We start from the raw sequence: 21,235 nt of genomic DNA, 5'->3' as shown, positions 1-21,235 counted from the left end.
AGCATGTGTCTCCACAGTAAGCTAAATAATAAAAAGTGGGATTGGAGTTTCTAGGTGAAAGTGCTTTTTTGACGTGCCACTATCTGCCATTGAGCCCCATTGTAAATTTCTCAAATTTGAAAGTACTATATTTCTAAAACTATGAAACATTTCAAAGATTCCTTTTCAGGCAAACATGTCCACCGTAAGATGAACCTAAGTAGGCTAGAATGGGGTTGCTAGGTGTAAGTATATAGGACTAGTAGCATGCCAAAGTTTGTGCTATTGCCATTGAGAATGCATTGGGCGTTTAAGTTAAATAACTCAGAAACTACAAAACATTTCAAAGTAAAAAGTTCCAGCATGTGTCTCCACAGTAAGCTGAATAATACAAAGTGTGAATGGAGTTTCTAGGTGAAAGTGCTTTTTTGACGTGCCAATGTCTGCCATTGAGCCCTATTGTACATTTCTCAAATTTGAAAGTACTATATTTCTAAAACTATGAAACATTTCAAAGATTCATTTTCAGGCAAACATGTCCACCGTAAGATGAACCTAAGTAGGCTAGAATGGGGTTGCTAGGTGTAAGTATGTAGGACTAGTAGCATGCCAAAGTTTGTGCTATTGCCATTGAGAATGCATTGGGCGTTTAAGTTAAATAACTCAGAGACTACAAAACATTTCAAAGTAAAAAGTTACAGCATGTGTCTCCACAGTAAGCTGAATAATAAAAAGTGTGAATGGAGTTTCTAGGTGAAAGTGCTTTTTTGACGTGCCAATGTCTGCCATTGATCCCCATTGTAAATGTCTCAAATTTGAAAGCACTATATTTCTAAAACTATGAAAGATTTCAAAGATTCCTTTTCAGGCAAACATGTCCACCGTAAGATGAACCTAAATAGGCTAGAATGGGGTTGCTAGGTGTAAGTATGTAGGACTAGTAGCATGCCAAAGTTTGTGCTATTGCCATAGAGAATGCATTGGGCGTTTAAGTTAAATCACTCAGAAACTACAAAACATTTCAAAGTAAAAAGTTACAGCATGTGTCTCCACAGTAAGCTGAATAATACAAAGTGTGAATGGAGTTTCTAGGTGAAAGTGCTTTTTTGACGTGCCAATGTCTGCCATTGAGCCCCATTGTAAATGTCTCAAATTTGAAAGCACTATATTTCTAAAACTATGAAAGATTTCAAAGATTCCTTTTCAGGCAAACATGTCCACCGTAAGATGAACCTAAATAGGCTAGAATGGGGTTGCTAGGTGTAAGTATGTAGGACTAGTAGCATGCCAAAGTTTGTGCTATTGCCATAGAGAATGCATTGGGCGTTTAAGTTAAATAACTCAGAAACTACAAAACATTTCAAAGTAAAAAGTTACAGCATGTGTCTCCACAGTAAGCTAAATAATAAAAAGTGTGATTGGAATTTCTAGGTGAAAGTGCTTTTTTGACGTGCCAATGTCTGCCATTGAGCCCCATTGTAAATGTCTCAAATTTGAAAGCACTATATTTCTAAAACTATGAAAGATTTCAAAGATTCCTTTTCAGGCAAACATGTCCACCGTAAGATGAACCTAAGTAGGCTAGAATGGGGTTGCTAGGTGTAAGTATATAGGACTAGTAGCATGCCAAAGTTTGTGCTATTGCCATTGAGAATGCATTGGGCGTTTAAGTTAAATAACTCAGAAACTACAAAACATTTCAAAGTAAAAAGTTCCAGCATGTGTCTCCACAGTAAGCTGAATAATACAAAGTGTGAATGGAGTTTCTAGGTGAAAGTGCTTTTTTGACGTGCCAATGTCTGCCATTGAGCCCTATTGTACATTTCTCAAATTTGAAAGTACTATATTTCTAAAACTATGAAACATTTCAAAGATTCCTTTTCAGGCAAACATGTCCACCGTAAGATGAACCTAAATAGGATAGAATGGGGTTGCTAGGTGTAAGTATGTAGGACTAGTAGCATGCCAAAGTTTGTGCTATTGCCATTGAGAATGCATTGGGCGTTTAAGTTAAATAACTCAGAGACTACAAAACATTTCAAAGTAAAAAGTTACAGCATGTGTCTCCACAGTAAGCTGAATAATAAAAAGTGTGAATGGAGTTTCTAGGTGAAAGTGCTTTTTTGACGTGCCAATGTCTGCCATTGAGCCCCATTGTACATTTCTCAAATTTGAAAGCAATATATTTCTAAATCTATGAAACATTTCAAAGATTCCTTTTCAGGCAAACATGTCCACCGTAAGATGAACCTAAGTAGGCTAGAATGGGGTTGCTAGGTGTAAGTATATAGGACTAGTAGCATGCCAAAGTTTGTGCTATTGCCATTGAGAATGCATTGGGCGTTTAAGTTAAATAACTCAGAAACTACAAAACATTTCAAAGTAAAAAGTTCCAGCATGTGTCTCCACAGTAAGCTGAATAATACAAAGTGTGAATGGAGTTTCTAGGTGAAAGTGCTTTTTTGACGTGCCAATGTCTGCCATTGAGCCCTATTGTACATTTCTCAAATTTGAAAGTACTATATTTCTAAAACTATGAAACATTTCAAAGATTCCTTTTCAGGCAAACATGTCCACCGTAAGATGAACCTAAATAGGATAGAATGGGGTTGCTAGGTGTAAGTATGTAGGACTAGTAGCATGCCAAAGTTTGTGCTATTGCTATTGAGAATGCATTGGGCGTTTAAGTTAAATAACTCAGAGACTACAAAACATTTCAAAGTAAAAAGTTACAGCATGTGTCTCCACAGTAAGCTGAATAATAAAAAGTGTGAATGGAGTTTCTAGGTGAAAGTGCTTTTTTGACGTGCCAATGTCTGCCATTGAGCCCCATTGTACATTTCTCAAATTTGAAAGCAATATATTTCTAAATCTATGAAACATTTCAAAGATTCCTTTTCAGGCAAACATGTCCACCGTAAGATGAACATAAATAGGTCCGCTTTTTCATCACGCTTTTCTGTCACGCTTTTTCGTCACGCTTTTTCGTCACACTTTTTCATCACGCTTTTAAATCTATGAAACATTTCAAAGATTCCTTTTCAGGCAAACATTTCCACCGTAAGATGAACCTAAATAGGCTAGAATGGGGTTGCTAGGTGTAAGTATGTAGGACTAGTAGCATGCCAAAGTTTGTGCTATTGCCATTGAGAATGTATTGGGCGTTTAAGTTAAATAACTCAGAAACTACAAAGCATTTTCAAAGTAAAAAGTTCCAGCATGTGTCTGCACAGTAAACTGAATAATAAAAAGTTTGGATGGAGTTTCTAGGTGAAAGTGCTTTTATGACGTGCCAATGTCTGCCATTGAGCCCCATTGTAAAATTCTCAAATTTGAAAGCACTATATTTCTAAAACTATGAAACATTTCAAAGATTTCTTTTCAGGCAAACATGTCCACCGTAAGATGAACCTAAATAGGCTAGAATGGGGTTTCTAGGTGTAAGTATGTAGGACTAGTAGCATGCCAAAGTTTGTGCTATTGCCATAGAGAATGCATTGGGCGTTTAAGTTAAATAACTCAGAAACTACAAAACATTTCAAAGTAAAAAGTTCCAGCATGTGTCTGCACAGTAAACTGAATAATAAAAAGTGTGAATGGAGTTTCTAGGTGAAATTGTTTTTTTGACGTGCCAATGTCTGCCATTGAGCCCATTGTAAATGTCTCAAATTTGAAAGCACTATATTTCTAAAACTATGAAAGATTTCAAAGATTCCTTTTCAGGCAAACATGTCCACCGTAAGATGAACCTAAATAGGCTAGAATGGGGTTTCTAGGTGTAAGTATGTAGGACTAGTAGCATGCCAAAGTTTGTGCTATTGCCATAGAGAATGCATTGGGCGTTTAAGTTAAATAACTCAGAAACTACAAAACATTTCAAAGTAAAAAGTTCCAGCATGTGTCTGCACAGTAAACTGAATAATAAAAAGTGTGAATGGAGTTTCTAGGTGAAATTGTTTTTTTGACGTGCCAATGTCTGCCATTGAGCCCATTGTAAATGTCTCAAATTTGAAAGCACTATATTTCTAAAACTATGAAAGATTTCAAAGATTCCTTTTCAGGCAAACATGTCCACCGTAAGATGAACCTAAATAGGCTAGAATGGGGTTTCTAGGTGTAAGTATGTAGGACTAGTAGCATGCCAAAGTTTGTGCTATTGCCATAGAGAATGCATTGGGCGTTTAAGTTAAATAACTCAGAAACTACAAAACATTTCAAAGTAAAAAGTTCCAGCATGTGTCTCCACAGTAAGCTGAATAATAAAAAGTGTGAATGGAGTGTCTAGGTGAAAGTGCTTTTTTGACGTGCCAATGTCTGCCATTGAGCCCCATTGTAAATGTCTCAAATTTGAAAGCACTATATTTCTAAAACTATGAAAGATTTCAAAGATTCCTTTTCAGGCAAACATGTCCACCGTAAGATGAACATAAATAGGCTAGAATGGGGTTGCTAGGTGTAAGTATGTAGGACTAGTAGCATGCCAAAGTTTGTGCTATTGCCATAGAGAATGCATTGGGCATTTAAGTTAAATAACTCAGAAACTACAAAACATTTCAAAGTAAAAAGTTCCAGCATGTGTCTGCACAGTAAACTGAATAATAAAAAGTGTGGATGGAGTTTCTAGGTGAAAGTGTTTTTTTGACGTGCCAATGTCTGCCATTGAGCCCATTGTAAATGTCTCAAATTTGAAAGCACTATATTTCTAAAACTATGAAAGATTTCAAAGATTCCTTTTCAGGCAAACATGTCCACCGTAAGATGAACCTAAATAGGCTAGAATGGGGTTGCTAGGTGTAAGTATGTAGGACTAGTAGCATGCCAACGTTTGTGCTATTGCCATTGAGAATGCATTGGGCGTTTAAGTTAAAGAACTTAGAAACTACAACACATTTTCAAAGTAAAAAGTTCCAGCATGTGTCTGCACAGTAAACTGAATAATAAAAAGTGTGAATGGAGTTTCTAGGTGAAAGTGTTTTTTTGACGTGCCAATGTCTGCCATTGAGCCCCATTGTAAATGTCTCAAATTTGAAAGCACTATATTTCTAAAACTATGAAAGATTTCAAAGATTCCTTTTCAGGCAAACATGTCCACCGTAAGATGAACCTAAATAGGCTAGAATGGGGTTGCTAGGTGTAAGTATGTAGGACTAGTAGCATGCCAAAGTTTGTGCTATTGCCATAGAGAATGCATTGGGCGTTTAAGTTAAATAACTCAGAAACTACAAAACCTTTCAAAGTAAAAAGTTCCAGCATGTGTCTCCACAGTAAGCTGAATAATAAAAAGTGTGATTGGAGTTTCTAGGTGAAAGTGCTTTTTTGACGTGCCAATGTCTGCCATTGAGCCCTATTGTAAATTTCTCAAATTTGAAAGCACTATATTTCTAAAACTATGAAACATTTCAAAGATTCCTTTTCAGGCAAACATGTCCACCGTAAGATGAACATAAATAGGCTAGAATGGGGTTGCTAGGTGTAAGTATGTAGGACTAGTAGCATGCCAAAGTTTGTGCTATTGCCATAGAGAATGCATTGGGCATTTAAGTTAAATAACTCAGAAACTACAAAACATTTCAAAGTAAAAAGTTCCAGCATGTGTCTGCACAGTAAACTGAATAATAAAAAGTGTGAATGGAGTTTCTAGGTGAAAGTGTTTTTTTGACGTGCCAATGTCTGCCATTGAGCCCATTATAAATGTCTCAAATTTGAAAGCACTATATTTCTAAAACTATGAAATATTTCAAAGATTCCTTTTCAGGCAAACATGTCCACCGTAAAATGAACCTAAATAGGCTAGAATGGGGTTGCTAGGTGTAAGTATGTAGGACTAGTAGCATGCCAACGTTTGTGCTATTGCCATTGAGAATGCATTGGGCGTTTAAGTTAAAGAACTCAGAAACTACAACACATTTTCAAAGTAAAAAGTTCCAGCATGTGTCTGCACAGTAAACTGAATAATAAAAAGTGTGAATGGAGTTTCTAGGTGAAAGTGCTTTTTTGACGTGCCAATGTCTGCCATTGAGCCCCATTGTAAATGTCTCAAATTTGAAAGCACTATATTTCTAAAACTATGAAAGATTTCAAAGATTCCTTTTCAGGCAAACATGTCCACCGTAAGATGAACCTAAATAGGCTAGAATGGGGTTGCTAGGTGTAAGTATATAGGACTAGTAGCATGCCAAAGTTTGTGCTATTGCCATTGAGAATGCATTGGGCGTTTAAGTTAAATAACTCAGAAACTACAAAACGTTTTCAAAGTAAAAAGTTCCAGCATGTGTCTGCACAGTAAACTGAATAATAAAAAGTGTGAATGGAGTTTCTAGGTGAAAGTGTTTTTTTGACGTGCCAATGTCTGCCATTGAGCCCATTGTAAATGTCTCAAATTTGAAAGCACTATATTTCTAAAACTATGAAATATTTCAAAGATTCCTTTTCAGGCAAACATGTCCACCGTAAAATGAACCTAAATAGGCTAGAATGGGGTTGCTAGGTGTAAGTATGTAGGACTAGTAGCATGCCAACGTTTGTGCTATTGCCATTGAGAATGCATTGGGCGTTTATGTTAAAGAACTCAGAAACTACAACACATTTTCAAAGTAAAAAGTTCCAGCATGTGTCTGCACAGTAAACTGAATAATAAAAAGTGTGAATGGAGTTTCTAGGTGAAAGTGCTTTTTTGACGTGCCAATGTCTGCCATTGAGCCCCATTGTAAATGTCTCAAATTTGAAAGCACTATATTTCTAAAACTATGAAAGATTTCAAAGATTCCTTTTCAGGCAAACATGTCCACCGTAAGATGAACCTAAATAGGCTAGAATGGGGTTGCTAGGTGTAAGTATATAGGACTAGTAGCATGCCAAAGTTTGTGCTATTGCCATTGAGAATGCATTGGGCGTTTAAGTTAAATAACTCAGAAACTACAAAACGTTTTCAAAGTAAAAAGTTCCAGCATGTGTCTGCACAGTAAACTGAATAATAAAAAGTGTGAATGGAGTTTCTAGGAGAAAGTGCTTTTTTGACGTGCCAATGTCTGCCATTGAGCCCCATTGTAAAATTCTCAAATTTGAAAGCACTATATTTCTAAAACTATGAAACATTTCAAAGATTCCTTTTCAGGCAAACATGTCCACCGTAAGATGAAATGAAATGAAATTAAATGAAATCTATATTTACCCAGGGTATCTGGGCTAAGCTCAATAACTTGTTTCCAGCCAGGCCCTGCTCATAGAACACATTTCATCGTAGTGGTTCAATGCCTTGTTCAAGGGCACTTCAGCGGTGGTAATTTTAACGTGTCGGACGGCTGATTCGAACTAGGAACCTTCCGGTATCAAGACCGCGCCGCTATCCGTTCGGCCACCGCTGCCACAAAACCTAAATAGGCTAGAATGGGGTTGCTAGGTGTAAGTATGTAGGACTAGTAGCATGCCAAACTTTGTGCTATTGCCATAGAGAATGCATTGGGCGTTTAAGTTAAATAACTCAGAAACTACAAAACCTTTCAAAGTAAAAAGTTCCAGCATGTGTCTCCACAGTAAGCTGAATAATAAAAAGTGTGATTGGAGTTTCTAGGTGAAAGTGCTTTTTTGACGTGCCAATGTCTGCCATTGAGCCCTATTGTAAATTTCTCAAATTTGAAAGCACTATATTTCTAAAACTATGAAACATTTCAAAGATTCCTTTTCAGGCAAACATGTCCACCGTAAGATGAACCTAAATAGGCTAGAATGGGGTTGCTAGGTGTAAGTATGTAGGACTAGTAGCATGCCAAACTTTGTGCTATTGCCATAGAGAATGCATTGGGCGTTTAAGTTAAATAACTCAGAAACTACAAAACCTTTCAAAGTAAAAAGTTCCAGCATGTGTCTCCACAGTAAGCTGAATAATAAAAAGTGTGATTGGAGTTTCTAGGTGAAAGTGCTTTTTGACGTGCCAATGTCTGCCATTGAGCCCTATTGTAAATTTCTCAAATTTGAAAGCACTATATTTCTAAAACTATGAAACATTTCAAAGATTCCTTTTCAGGCAAACATGTCCACCGTAAGATGAACCTAAATAGGCTAGAATGGGGTTTCTAGGTGTAAGTATGTAGGACTAGTAGCATGCCAAAGTTTGTGCTATTGCCATAGAGAATGCATTGGGAGTTTAAGTTAAATAACTCAGAAACTACAAAACATTTCAAAGTAAAAAGTTCCAGCATGTGTCTCCACAGTAAGCTGAATAATAAAAAGTGTGATTGGAGTTTCTAGGTGAAAGTGCTTTTTTGACGTGACAATGTCTGCCATTGAGCCCTATTGTAAAATTCTCAAATTTGAAAACACTATATTTCTAAAACTATGAAACATTTCAAAGATTCCTTTTCAGGCAAACATGTCCACCGTAAGATGAACCTAAATAGGCTAGAATGGGGTTTCTAGGTGTAAGTATGTAGGACTAGTAGCATGCCAACGTTTGTGCTATTGCCATTGAGAATGCATTGGGCGTTTAAGTTAAAGAACTCAGAAACTACAACACATTTTCAAAGTAAAAAGTTCCAGCATGTGTCTGCACAGTAAACTGAATAATAAAAAGTGTGAATGGAGTTTCTAGGTGAAAGTGCTTTTTTGACGTGCCAATGTCTGCCATTGAGCCCCATTGTAAATGTCTCAAATTTGAAAGCACTATATTTCTAAAACTATGAAAGATTTCAAAGATTCCTTTTCAGGCAAACATGTCCACCGTAAGATGAACCTAAATAGGCTAGAATGGGGTTGCTAGGTGTAAGTATATAGGACTAGTAGCATGCCAAAGTTTGTGCTATTGCCATTGAGAATGCATTGGGCGTTTAAGTTAAATAACTCAGAAACTACAAAACGTTTTCAAAGTAAAAAGTTCCAGCATGTGTCTGCACAGTAAACTGAATAATAAAAAGTGTGAATGGAGTTTCTAGGTGAAAGTGCTTTTTTGACGTGCCAATGTCTGCCATTGAGCCCCATTGTAAAATTCTCAAATTTGAAAGCACTATATTTCTAAAACTATGAAACATTTCAAAGATTCCTTTTCAGGCAAACATGTCCACCGTAAGATGAACCTAAATAGGCTAGAATGGGGTTGCTAGGTGTAAGTATGTAGGACTAGTAGCATGCCAAAGTTTGTGCTATTGCCATAGAGAATGCATTGGGCGTTTAAGTTAAATAACTCAGAAACTACAAAACCTTTCAAAGTAAAAAGTTCCAGCATGTGTCTCCACAGTAAGCTGAATAATAAAAAGTGTGATTGGAGTTTCTAGGTGAAAGTGCTTTTTTGACGTGCCAATGTCTGCCATTGAGCCCTATTGTAAATTTCTCAAATTTGAAAGCACTATATTTCTAAAACTATGAAACATTTCAAAGATTCCTTTTCAGGCAAACATGTCCACCGTAAGATGAACCTAAATAGGATAGAATGGGGTTGCTAGGTGTAAGTATGTAGGACTAGTAGCATGCCAAAGTTTGTGCTATTGCCATTGAGAATGCATTGGGCGTTTAAGTTAAATAACTCAGAAACTACAAAACGTTTTCAAAGTTAAAAGTTCCAGCATGTGTCTGCACAGTAAACTGAATAATAAAAAGTGTGAATGGAGTTTCTAGGTGAAAGTGCTTTTTTGACGTGCCAATGTCTGCCATTGAGCCCCATTGTAAAATTCTCAAATTTGAAAGCACTATATTTCTAAAACTATGAAACATTTCAAAGATTCCTTTTCAGGCAAACATGTCCACCGTAAGATGAACCTAAATAGGCTCGAATGGGGTTGCTAGGTGTAAGTATGTAGGACTAGTAGCATGCCAAACTTTGTGCTATTGCCATAGAGAATGCATTGGGCGTTTAAGTTAAATAACTCAGAAACTACAAAACCTTTCAAAGTAAAAAGTTCCAGCATGTGTCTCCACAGTAAGCTGAATAATACAAAGTGTGATTGGAGTTTCTAGGTGAAAGTGCTTTTTTGACGTGCCAATGTCTGCCATTGAGCCCTATTGTAAATTTCTCAAATTTGAAAGCACTATATTTCTAAAACTATGAAACATTTCAAAGATTCCTTTTCAGGCAAACATGTCCACCGTAAGATGAACCTAAATAGGATAGAATGGGGTTGCTAGGTGTAAGTATGTAGGACTAGTAGCATGCCAAAGTTTGTGCTATTGCCATTGAGAATGCATTGGGCGTTTAAGTTAAATAACTCAGAGACTACAAAACATTTAAAAGTAAAAAGTTACAGCATGTGTCTCCACAGTAAGCTGAATAATAAAAAGTGTGAATGGAGTTTCTAGGTGAAAGTGCTTTTTTGACGTGCCAATGTCTGCCATTGAGCCCCATTGTACATTTCTCAAATTTGAAAGCAATATATTTCTAAATCTATGAAACATTTCAAAGATTCCTTTTCAGGCAAACATGTCCACCGTAAGATGAACATAAATAGGTCCGCTTTTTCATCACGCTTTTCTGTCACGCTTTTTCGTCACGCTTTTTCGTCACACTTTTTCATCACGCTTTTAAATCTATGAAACATTTCAAAGATTCCTTTTCAGGCAAACATTTCCACCGTAAGATGAACCTAAATAGGCTAGAATGGGGTTGCTAGGTGTAAGTATGTAGGACTAGTAGCATGCCAAAGTTTGTGCTATTGCCATTGAGAATGTATTGGGCGTTTAAGTTAAATAACTCAGAAACTACAAAGCATTTTCAAAGTAAAAAGTTCCAGCATGTGTCTGCACAGTAAACTGAATAATAAAAAGTGTGGATGGAGTTTCTAGGTGAAAGTGCTTTTATGACGTGCCAATGTCTGCCATTGAGCCCCATTGTAAAATTCTCAAATTTGAAAGCACTATATTTCTAAAACTATGAAACATTTCAAAGATTTCTTTTCAGGCAAACATGTCCACCGTAAGATGAACCTAAATAGGCTAGAATGGGGTTTCTAGGTGTAAGTATGTAGGACTAGTAGCATGCCAAAGTTTGTGCTATTGCCATAGAGAATGCATTGGGCGTTTAAGTTAAATAACTCAGAAACTACAAAACATTTCAAAGTAAAAAGTTCCAGCATGTGTCTCCACAGTAAGCTGAATAATAAAAAGTGTGAATGGAGTGTCTAGGTGAAAGTGCTTTTTTGACGTGCCAATGTCTGCCATTGAGCCCCATTGTAAATGTCTCAAATTTGAAAGCACTATATTTCTAAAACTATGAAAGATTTCAAAGATTCCTTTTCAGGCAAACATGTCCACCGTAAGATGAACATAAATAGGCTAGAATGGGGTTGCTAGGTGTAAGTATGTAGGACTAGTAGCATGCCAAAGTTTGTGCTATTGCCATAGAGAATGCATTGGGCATTTAAGTTAAATAACTCAGAAACTACAAAACATTTCAAAGTAAAAAGTTCCAGCATGTGTCTGCACAGTAAACTGAATAATAAAAAGTGTGGATGGAGTTTCTAGGTGAAGGTGTTTTTTTGACGTGCCAATGTCTGCCATTGAGCCCATTGTAAATGTCTCAAATTTGAAAGCACTATATTTCTAAAACTATGAAAGATTTCAAAGATTCCTTTTCAGGCAAACATGTCCACCGTAAGATGAACCTAAATAGGCTAGAATGGGGTTGCTAGGTGTAAGTATGTAGGACTAGTAGCATGCCAACGTTTGTGCTATTGCCATTGAGAATGCATTGGGCGTTTAAGTTAAAGAACTTAGAAACTACAACACATTTTCAAAGTAAAAAGTTCCAGCATGTGTCTGCACAGTAAACTGAATAATAAAAAGTGTGAATGGAGTTTCTAGGTGAAAGTGTTTTTTTGACGTGCCAATGTCTGCCATTGAGCCCCATTGTAAATGTCTCAAATTTGAAAGCACTATATTTCTAAAACTATGAAAGATTTCAAAGATTCCTTTTCAGGCAAACATGTCCACCGTAAGATGAACCTAAATAGGCTAGAATGGGGTTGCTAGGTGTTCACTAGTACAGACCACACATACAATCGAACATCGTTTGACATAGTTTAGCGTTTATTTAGAAGAGAGGAGGAACATGAAAAGGAATGATAGAAATGAGGTGCATGATGACATGCGTGCATATTGATATGCGTAGGATGGCCTTGGACTGTCCGTGGGGACGAGGGGGGAAGGGAGGAGGACGAGGGGTTGGGAATAGGGGAGGAAGGGGGGAGTGAGGACGAAGGGTAGTTTCCGAGGGGCTGGGTGACGGGTGAAAGGGGGGGGGGGGGAGGTTCGAGGGGTGAGGAAGACATGGATGATTTGGCGTTACGGGAAGGGGGAGGGGGTGAGGGGGAGGGACGATAGTGAAGACTAAGCCCCTGGGGGAGGTGAAGGAAGAGCCAGCTCGTTGCGAAGCTCTGTGGGGTGGGGAGGTGGTGGACGAAGGCCGGGTTCCAGGGGGGGTAGGATACCCTGGGTGTTTGGCATGGGGTCTGAGTAGCGGGCGTCCTGATCGTACGAGGACACGCCCCCAATCCGAGACCCCCGTCTGGAACCTGAAACTGGAGAACGAGAGTTAGTAAAGAAGAGGGAGGGAGGGAGGGGTACGAGGTACGGTGCACGAGTGACAAGTGGAACAGGCTGGCATATATACTCTTCCCTTTAATGGAGCGAGGGTGGTGATAGGGCAGAGCGCCAGACGGTTGCCATGGCAGCAGGGCCTCGGTGAGTGGCGAGGGTGGAGCTGGCATCGGTAGTCATGGCAGGTAAGTGGTGGAGTTGATTGTAGCTGTGGGGAAGGAGGTAGCTAGATACCTGAGGCTAGGAATAGAATTAGCATGGCATGGTGGCAAGGGAGGTCACCGATCTTAGCTTGTAGGCATGGCCTTCCTCCTGAACCTACGTTGTACCAACTCCATTTCACTAGTACAGACCACACATACAATCGAACATCGTTTGACATAGTTTAGCGTTTATTTAGAAGAGAGGAGGAACATGAAAAGGAATGATAGAAATGAGGTGCATGATGACATGCGTGCATATTGATATGCGTAGGATGGCCTTGGACTGTCCGTGGGGACGAGGGGGGAAGGGAGGAGGACGAGGGGTTGGGAATAGGGGAGGAAGGGGGGAGTGAGGACGAAGGGTAGTTTCCGAGGGGCTGGGTGACGGGTGAAAGGGGGGGGGGGGAGGTTCGAGGGGTGAGGAAGACATGGATGATTTGGCATTACGGGAAGGGGGAGGGGGTGAGGGGGAGGGACGATAGTGAAGACTAAGCCCCTGGGGGAGGTGAAGGAAGAGCCAGCTCGTTGCGAAGCTCTGTGGGGTGGGGAGGTGGTGGACGAAGGCCGGGTTCCAGGGGGGGTAGGATACCCTGGGTGTTTGGCATGGGGTCTGAGTAGCGGGCGTCCTGATCGTACGAGGACACGCCCCCAATCCGAGACCCCAAAAGGATAGATGAGATCGAGAATCGATCGTGGAGCATTTACTGGACCGGAGATCCGTGAGCGGCTCTGAGGTCCTGAACGCTCGTTCGGAAGTAAGCGTGGTACGCTTGAGATGACCAGCGCCCTAGGAGTTGGGCGGTGTGGTCAGTGATACCTTGTCTGGAGGCCGTGGAGGCGGCGCCGATCCGGAATGAGTGGCCGGGGAAGTCGGATGCTGAGTATCCGGCCTTGGTCGGGATCTGGCGGAGATGGTAGAGGAACCTGCGTCTGGTGGCTGAGGTTCCGGTATCTGTAGTAAACGGAGGATCGAGAGGAGAGGCGCGGGAAGAGCGCCTGCTATGTAGACTCGGATGGTGGATGGAAGCATGACCCGTGATGAATGGCAGTGGCTAGCTGCTTGAATTATGAAGTTATGGGTGACCGAAATCCGTGTGAGGCGTCTGAGGAGAGCCATGGGGGGGGTAGTGAGGTGGAGTGACCTTAATTGATTATTTGGACAGTGGCTTGGATGTCTGAGTGGATGAGGACTGGGCGGCTGGTCCAATCGTGACCCCAAAAAAGAGGCCGCGACTATAACTGGGTACAATTCAAGACGGGATTTCGAGGAAGTTGGAGGTGAGGAGTGAAGTGCGGTCTAGTTTCTCTGGGGTAGTGAGGCTTGGAAGGTGGCTGAGTCTAGATTGGTGCCCAGGAATTCTATTTTTGTCAGAGGCCCCATGGTTTTTTAATTGGCGAGGGGGATGCCGAACGCTGAGGAGGTAGCCTTGAGGCGTGTTAGGCTGCGAGCGGGGGGGGGGGGGGGGGGGGGCTGATGGCGAGGAATCATCCGGGAGGTGGACTAGGTGGGGGATGTGGTTGGTGATGGGGAGGAACCAGCATTGGCTATATTGGGGGGGTTGTGGGGGCAGCTGGGCCGATTGTGTGCTCCGCCGCAATAGGAGCAAACGTGTAGCATTTTGCAGTTGGTCATGCTGCAACCCAGCGCATTAAAATTGTTGCAGAGCATGCGGGAGCCGACAAACATTATTTTTCGGCCCCGTTTGTCCAGGGCTTGGGAGGAGGAGGGGAAGGTGGTCGGGCCGGTGGGGTGGTTGGTTTTTTGCTTTTTTGCGGGGGATGGTTGGGAGTGCGGCGTGTACGTGTGAGCTGGGGCGGATGAGGCGGGTTTGGGTGGTGGTTTGGTGGCTGAGAGGACGCACTCGGTGGTGGGGTGGGAGGGGCAACCGCAGATGGTGCAGGCGAGAGCTCTACTGCCGGCGAAGAGCCGGCAGTAGAGCTCTACGTCGAGGGCGCCCCAGTACGTGGAGACGTTCCATTGCTGGAGGCGGGCTGCTGCTCTCGCCGCAAACTGTCGGTGGTATTCATAGAATAGTGATCCGCTGAAGCGCGCTGCGAGGTCCGTGATGAGGTATAGATAGTGATTTAACTCTTGCCTCCTGTGTGGGTGCTGGGAACATATGACGTCAGTGAATATGGAAAATGCTAGGGTGAATTCTGTGTGGGTGAGGGGGGAGTGGGCTGATGAGGAGGATGTGAGATCGCGGAGGGTTATTGAAAACCCTCCGCAGTCGATAGCTCGTGGCTGGAAGGAGTGAGAGGAGGGTTTGAGGATGGAGGAGAGGTCAATATCGTTACCCAGTAGGATCTGCTGACGGAGGTGGGTTGACACGGGAGGTGGGTTGAGGGCGAGTGCGTTTGGAGGCATCACGGCAGCGGCTGCGGAGGAGAGAGAAAAGGGGGGGGGGGGAGACATGGGGGAGGGGGGGGGAGGGAGGGGGAGGGAGGGGGGAAGGGTGCTCTGGGGCAGCTGGGCACCCAGAGGTGGGGGAGGTGCTAGCCAGCTTGGGTCGGTTGCCCTGGGAGCGTGGGGCTGGCTAGCGGCCTGGGGGACTGAGGGGGAGAGGGAGAGAGCTGGGGGGGGGGGGTGAGAGAGGTGTGCAGGGGGGTTGGATGACAGTGCAGCCTGCGAAGACGGGGATGTAAGCCTTCCGAGGAAGGCTTGGGAGGGGGGGGGGGGGGGTAGAAAGAGGGGAAAGAGGGGGGAGCAGGCACGGGGGGGTGAGAGGTATGCTGGGGGGGAAGCAAAGGTAGTCTGACCTGGGTGGCTGGAGGTCCGAGGCGGCTTTGGATAGACCGGCCTGGAGGTACAGGTGGGAGGTGTTGACCGGTGATGGTGTGATAGGCAGGATTGTGGTTATCATCATTGTTATTATTATTTCGGATGGTTTGCTCACCTAGAGAGTAATGGACAGGCAGCGCAGGGACCTCTCTCCTGGTGACGCGTCGTCTGGTGGAAGGACCCGGGATGACGTCATCGGGACGCGCCGCTGTTGTTGTTGTCGGTCGAGCAGGAGTGGAGCACTGAATTAGTAAAGTAAAAAGCTGGCCTTTGTTGGCCTTTCTACAGTGGGGCTCGTTTCGCTCGAGGAGAGCCCTTCTGAGCCCGGCGATGGTCCACTCATTGTATGGGCGGATGGTCGGCCTGGCGGGGGAAGGTGGAGCCGAAGCGGCGGACGCTGTCAGGGACTCGAGACGAGGAGGGGGTGGAGGTGGGGGATCGATGCGAGACCGGCGTTGGTGAGGCGGAGGGAGAGGGGGGAAGACACGGCGGCGAGAAGACGAGTACCGGGGGGGGCTTGGTTCCAGCCGGGTTGCCTCCGATGCCCTGAGGAAGCTGGGGGCGGACCGAAGCAGGACGCCGGCAGGCAGGGACCTCTGGACGGGCGGCGCCGGCGTCTCGGGAAGGTCCTGAAAATCATCGTCAGAGTCGGGGGGATGGAGGTCGAGACGATCCATTGCAAGAAACGAATTGCTGCGGCGAGTCGTTGGTTGTGCTGTGTAAGGTACGAGTTGTACGAGGTACGGTGCACGAGTGACAAGTGGAACAGGCTGGCATATATACTCTTCCCTTTAATGGAGCGAGGGTGGTGATAGGGCAGAGCGCCAGACGGTTGCCATGGCAGCAGGGCCTCGGTGAGTGGCGAGGGTGGAGCTGGCATCGGTAGTCATGGCAGGTAAGTGGTGGAGTTGATTGTAGCTGTGGGGAAGGAGGTAGCTAGATACCTGAGGCTAGGAATAGAATTAGCATGGCATGGTGGCAAGGGAGGTCACCGATCTTAGCTTGTAGGCATGGCCTTCCTCCTGAACCTACGTTGTACCAACTCCATTAAGTATGTAGGACTAGTAGCATGCCAAAGTTTGTGCTATTGCCATAGAGAATGCATTGGGCGTTTAAGTTAAATAACTCAGAAACTACAAAACCTTTCAAAGTAAAAAGTTCCAGCATGTGTCTCCACAGTAAGCTGAATAATAAAAAGTGTGATTGGAGTTTCTAGGTGAAAGTGCTTTTTTGACGTGCCAATGTCTGCCATTGAGCCCTATTGTAAATTTCTCAAATTTGAAAGCACTATATTTCTAAAACTATGAAACATTTCAAAGATTCCTTTTCAGGCAAACATGTCCACCGTAAGATGAACATAAATAGGCTAGAATGGGGTTGCTAGGTGTAAGTATGTAGGACTAGTAGCATGCCAAAGTTTGTGCTATTGCCATAGAGAATGCATTGGGCATTTAAGTTAAATAACTCAGAAACTACAAAACATTTCAAAGTAAAAAGTTCCAGCATGTGTCTGCACAGTAAACTGAATAATAAAAAGTGTGAATGGAGTTTCTAGGTGAAAGTGTTTTTTTGACGTGCCAATGTCTGCCATTGAGCCCATTGTAAATGTCTCAAATTTGAAAGCACTATATTTCTAAAACTATGAAATATTTCAAAGATTCCTTTTCAGGCAAACATGTCCACCGTAAGATGAACCTAAATAGGCTAGAATGGGGTTGCTAGGTGTAAGTATGTAGGACTAGTAGCATGCCAACGTTTGTGCTATTGCCATTGAGAATGCATTGGGCGTTTAAGTTAAAGAACTCAGAAACTACAACACATTTTCAAAGTAAAAAGTTCCAGCATGTGTCTGCACAGTAAACTGAATAATAAAAAGTGTGAATGGAGTTTCTAGGTGAAAGTGCTTTTTTGACGTGCCAATGTCTGCCATTGAGCCCCATTGTAAATGTCTCAAATTTGAAAGCACTATATTTCTAAAACTATGAAAGATTTCAAAGATTCCTTTTCAGGCAAACATGTCCACCGTAAGATGAACCTAAATAGGCTAGAATGGGGTTGCTAGGTGTAAGTATATAGGACTAGTAGCATGCCAAAGTTTGTGCTATTGCCATTGAGAATGCATTGGGCGTTTAAGTTAAATAACTCAGAAACTACAAAACGTTTTCAAAGTAAAAAGTTCCAGCATGTGTCTGCACAGTAAACTGAATAATAAAAAGTGTGAATGGAGTTTCTAGGTGAAAGTGCTTTTTTGACGTGCCAATGTCTGCCATTGAGCCCCATTGTAAAATTCTCAAATTTGAAAGCACTATATTTCTAAAACTATGAAACATTTCAAAGATTCCTTTTCAGGCAAACATGTCCACCGTAAGATGAAATGAAATGAAATGAAATGAAATCTATATTTACCCAGGGTATCTGGGCTAAGCTCAAGAACTTGTTTCCAGCCAGGCCCTGCTCATAGAACACATTTCATCGTAGTGGTTCAATGCCTTGTTCAAGGGCACTTCAGCGGTGGTAATTTTAACGTGTCGGACGGCTGATTCGAACTAGGAACCTTCCGGTATCAAGACCGCGCCGCTATCCGTTCGGCCACCGCTGCCACAAAACCTAAATAGGCTAGAATGGGGTTGCTAGGTGTAAGTATGTAGGACTAGTAGCATGCCAAACTTTGTGCTATTGCCATAGAGAATGCATTGGGCGTTTAAGTTAAATAACTCAGAAACTACAAAACCTTTCAAAGTAAAAAGTTCCAGCATGTGTCTCCACAGTAAGCTAAATAATAAAAAGTGTGATTGGAATTTCTAGTTGAAAGTGCTTTTTTGACGTGCCAATGTCTGCCATTGAGCCCCATTGTAAATGTCTCAAATTTGAAAGCACTATATTTCTAAAACTATGAAACATTTCAAAGATTCCTTTTCAGGCAAACATGTCCACCGTAAGATGAACCTAAATAGGCTAGAATGGGGTTTCTAGGTGTAAGTATGTAGGACTAGTAGCATGCCAACGTTTGTGCTATTGCCATAGAGAATGCATTGGGCGTTTAAGTTAAAAAACTCAGAAACTACAAAACATTTCAAAGTAAAAAGTTCCAGCATGTGTCTCCACAGTAAGCTGAATAATAAAAAGTGTGATTGGAGTTTCTAGGTGAAAGTGCTTTTTTGACGTGCCAATGTCTGCCATTGAGCCCTATTGTAAAATTCTCAAATTTGAAAGCACTATATTTCTAAAACTATGAAACATTTCAAAGATTCCTTTTCAGGCAAACATGTCCACCGTAAGATGAACCTAAATAGGCTAGAATGGGGTTTCTAGGTGTAAGTATGTAGGACTAGTAGCATGCCAACGTTTGTGCTATTGCCATTGAGAATGCATTGGGCGTTTAAGTTAAAGAACTCAGAAACTACAACACATTTTCAAAGTAAAAAGTTCCAGCATGTGTCTGCACAGTAAACTGAATAATAAAAAGTGTGAATGGAGTTTCTAGGTGAAAGTGCTTTTTTGACGTGCCAATGTCTGCCATTGATCCCCATTGTAAATGTCTCAAATTTGAAAGCACTATATTTCTAAAACTATGAAAGATTTCAAAGATTCCTTTTCAGGCAAACATGTCCACCGTAAGATGAACCTAAATAGGCTAGAATGGGGTTGCTAGGTGTAAGTATATAGGACTAGTAGCATTCCAAATTTTGTGCTATTGCCATTGAGAATGCATTGGGCGTTTAAGTTAAATAACTCAGAAACTACAAAACGTTTTCAAAGTAAAAAGTTCCAGCATGTGTCTGCACAGTAAACTGAATAATAAAAAGTGTGAATGGAGTTTCTAGGTGAAAGTGCTTTTTTGACGTGCCAATGTCTGCCATTGAGCCCCATTGTAAAATTCTCAAATTTGAAAGCACTATATTTCTAAAACTATGAAACATTTCAAAGATTCCTTTTCAGGCAAACATGTCCACCGTAAGATGAACCTAAATAGGCTAGAATGGGGTTGCTAGGTGTAAGTATGTAGGACTAGTAGCATGCCAAAGTTTGTGCTATTGCCATAGAGAATGCATTGGGCGTTTAAGTTAAATAACTCAGAAACTACAAAACATTTCAAAGTAAAAAGTTCCAGCATGTGTCTCCACAGTAAGCTGAATAATAAAAAGTGTGATTGGAGTTTCTAGGTGAAAGTGCTTTTTTGACGTGCCAATGTCTGCCATTGACCCCTATTGTAAAATTCTCAAATTTGAAAGCACTATATTTCTAAAACTATGAAACATTTCAAAGATTCCTTTTCAGGCAAACATGTCCACCGTAAGATGAACCTAAATAGGCTAGAATGGGGTTTCTAGGTGTAAGTATGTAGGACTAGTAGCATGCCAAGGTTTGTGCTATTGCCATAGAGAATGCATTGGGCGTTTAAGTTAAATAACTCAGAAACTACAAAACATTTCAAAGTAAAAAGTTCCAGCATGTGTCTCCACAGTAAGCTGAATAATAAAAAGTGTGATTGGAGTTTCTAGGTGAAAGTGCTTTTGTGACGTGCCAATGTCTGCCATTGAGCCCTATTGTAAAATTCTCAAATTTGAAAGCACTATATTTCTAAAACTATGAAACATTTCAAAGATTCCTTTTCAGGCAAACATGTCCACCGTAAGATGAACCTAAATAGGCTAGAATGGGGTTGCTAGGTGTAAGTATGTAGGACTAGTAGCATGCCAAAGTTTGTGCTATTGCCATAGAGAATGCATTGGGCGTTTAAGTTAAATAACTCAGAAACTACAAAACATTTCAAAGTAAAAAGTTCCAGCATGTGTCTCCACAGTAAGCTGAATAATAAAAAGTGTGATTGGAGTTTCTAGGTGAAAGTGCTTTTTTGATGTGCCAATGTCTGCCATTGAGCCCTATTGTAAAATTCTCAAATTTGAAATCACTATATCTCCTTGAAAATGTCATTGTACTCCAGCATTGAAGTACAGGACAACTGGGATTTGAACATGGAACCTCTGGGCTGATAGACTGATCATCAGACCACTACACCACCACTCTGTCACCCTGAGCAGATATCTTTGCAGGCTACTGTTGAAGTGTTCTTTTGTATGTTAGCCTTCAGTTAGTAAAGTTTAAATACTGCAGCATTGAACTATCACAGGACTGGGATTTGAACATGGAACCTCTGAGCTGAGTCCAATTTTTGGACCACACCATAAATGTAAAATAGCATGCAAAAGAACACTTCAACATTACTGAGATATCTAGGTATTGGAGGACCATTGGGAGGGACACTCCCTCCCCCTGTTTCCTGAGAAGTAACGGTGGGTGGTTATGTCTGAAGGAGCCATGACCAGCTAGAATTTTCCAGAGGGAAAAAAATCCAAATAAAATTTTCCAGCACTGTTTTCAAAAACTAGCCTCTCCCAGACGCATGTGCGCAGAATACTTTCAAAAGTTCAGCTGGTCATGGCTCCTTCAGACATAATCCCCAACAATTACTTCTCAGGACACAGGGGGAGGGAGCGTCCCTCCCGATGGTCCTCCAGTACCTTGACAAAATGGGACTTGAACCTGCGAGCTGTCTGTAGCAGAGGCAACCAATCAAGCGCTCCACACCATTGAGCTAAGGCACCTTTGGGCCCTTGGAGTGTGTCTCCTGGTGCTTTTGTGTTTTTCTTTTTTTTGTATCGCCTTGAATATGTCAAAGTACTCCAGGATTGAACATGGAACCTCTGGGCTAATAGTCTGATCATTAGACCACTATGAGCAGATATCTAAT

Source organism: Electrona antarctica, assembly GCF_951216825.1.
Source record: "Electrona antarctica genome assembly, chromosome: 17".
In the NCBI taxonomy this organism is placed as follows: Eukaryota; Metazoa; Chordata; class Actinopteri; order Myctophiformes; family Myctophidae; genus Electrona; species Electrona antarctica.
This window is presented reverse-complemented; position numbering follows the sequence as displayed.